This window comes from Pinus tabuliformis, chromosome 3_1, assembly GCF_031772625.1.
Source record: "Pinus tabuliformis cultivar Carrire ecotype Pingquan chromosome 3_1, CPIR1, whole genome shotgun sequence".
Classification (NCBI taxonomy): domain Eukaryota; kingdom Viridiplantae; phylum Streptophyta; class Pinopsida; order Pinales; family Pinaceae; genus Pinus; species Pinus tabuliformis.
In genome coordinates, this window is record NC_142301.1 from 885,928,791 (window position 1) to 885,931,149 (window position 2,359).

Here is a 2,359-nt window from a genome sequence, read left to right on the forward strand (position 1 = left end):
ATATGGTAAAAATTTCAATTTGGGGGCGCTAACATCTCTGGTGATTCAGAGTTAGAAAAATTGGACTGTGCTTATGGAAGATTAGATTCAGTGGGCATCATAAACTACAGTGCAACAAATGATCCAAGGAATAATGGAACTTCATGTGCATAAGCTAAAGAGATTTTATAGGATAACACAAATGGAGAGGTAAAAATTTCACCTGGCTCTTTCAGGAGTATCCAGAGTTTGATTCGTTTTGATGCACCTCGTACTAAGTTCAGGCCAGCTGATGTCTCCGTCTCATCTGGGTGCTCTAGTTGATACAATGGTGGCCCTTAGAGATCTGGGTTTGAATGTTGTGAAAGCAAATGTGTTCTTGGACTCTTGTGGCAAGCACAACACATTCTCTATAACCCGAGCAGACACAGGCAGGAAAGTGGATGATCCAGAATCACTGGAACAAATACGTTTTACTATTATAAACAATTTATTGAAGTATCATCCAGAATCTTCAGCTCAATTGGCCGTGGGAGAGGCATTTGGGATTATGCCCCCAAAAGAAAACCCTGATGCGGATATTGCTACACGCATACATATATATGATGATGGTCCAAATCGCAGTTTGCTTTACATTGAAACAGTTGATCGACCTGGTTTGTTGGTGGAGATTGTAAAAACACATCTGATATAAGTGTAGCTGTTGAATTTTCCACCACTCAAGAAGCCCTTTCCATATTAGAAAGTGATGGGATGAGTGATTGTTCCAAGTCTTTTGACTCGCTCTCTACCACTCATCAAGACAAAGTTGCCCCTTCATAACTCACTCTCTTAACACTTGGCTGCACCAAGCATCCGCTTCTCAAAAGGTTCTCCATGGTAAGGCTACTTTCCTCACGGTGATTCATTCCAGTAGACTCCACTGCATGGGTTGGGTTCTTTGCATACCTAGGCTTTCAATTGCTTATCCATCCATGACCATGGCCGCAGTGCAAAACCTGGTGATGCATGGTTTGAAGCAAGACAATTCACAAATCGGCTAGGGCTTTATCCACAACTTGCTTTCGAGTAGATCTCGTTGGTCTCCCGAGTTGTGTAGAAATCATAGCTTGACAACAATATCGATCAGGTGCAACAATGACAAGGAACTTCAGCTTACAATGGCTTCCATTGTTAATAATGACACAGATTGCATTGCAGAAGATTCGTCTGCTTCTTTGTGTGAAAATGTGCAAAAAAGTGTCCAAGAAAAAAAGTTGAGTGTTTCTACAATTCTTGTGAACTTCAGAAATTATTTTGACCCATACAGCGCTCTAAGCACACCTCTCTACGAGACTGCAACTTTCAAGCAACCTTCTGCCACAGAGAATGGTCCATATGATTATACTAGAAGTGGAAATGCCACTCGGGATTCATTGGAAGCTCTGATACCACCTGAAGAAAACTAAACCACTAATAATAAAACACTCATACAATAAATATCAAAAACATAAAAAAACCAGACATGGCGGAAAAGGCATCAGCCTTACAGCATTCCTCACATTCTCATTATTAATCAATCCAATGTACAAAGAATGATAATAGTACAAATAAATACATGAGGAAGTTGGTCTCAAGATAGTACGTCTATCTTGGACACTATGGTTGAGAAAATATGTCAACAACACACTAATCTAGGAGCCTAACTAGTTGGAGAGAATCTCTCGACCAACTAAGCCTAAACTGACTCCTAACCATGAGGAACAAAATCAATCTAGAAAGGTAGGATTAAATCCTAACTTTTTTGTTTTTAATTAATTTAATTATTTGGACTTAGAATTGTTTTTATTGTGAGAGTGAGGCTAACATATCACAAGTTATAAAAGGATGTCACATTAAAAACTGTGATTGTGATATTATTGTGGACCCGACTACAACACTATAATATGACTCAATACAATATCGCATCCGTCATATGAACTTTCATATCGCAAGTCATAAAGGTCACAGTAAAACCTCTAATTGTGATATAATATTGCAGACCAGCTGCACCATTATAACATGACTTTATACAATATTGCATCCGCAGTATTGCTAGTTTCTAAGGGATGTCAAACTATCGATTGCGATAAGGCTGTGGACCTGATGGATTTATTAAAAACTGTTTAATATCATATCATATCCGCTCCGTCGGTAGTAGGGGAATCGACTATGTTATGTGCAAACCTCTGAAAGTTGCGATTGCGGGATTGAAGGAATAACTTCGATTTTCATGAATGTTGTGATTGTGATTAATGTGATAATGTGGCATGTGGGACTTCCATGTGGGTATAGCAACTCTTATGTGATTTCCGTAAATAATAATTCTATTGGATGAATATTAAAAAAAGGGCCTCTCTAA

The 2,359-nt window shown here is 38.7% G+C and overlaps 1 pseudogene; it reads left to right on the top strand.

The window, feature by feature from the left end:
- The first annotated feature begins 307 nt into the window (after positions 1-307).
- On the top strand, positions 308-673 carry LOC149190447 (ACT domain-containing protein ACR11 pseudogene; annotated as a pseudogene).
- The last annotated feature ends 1,686 nt before the right edge of the window (positions 674-2,359 follow it).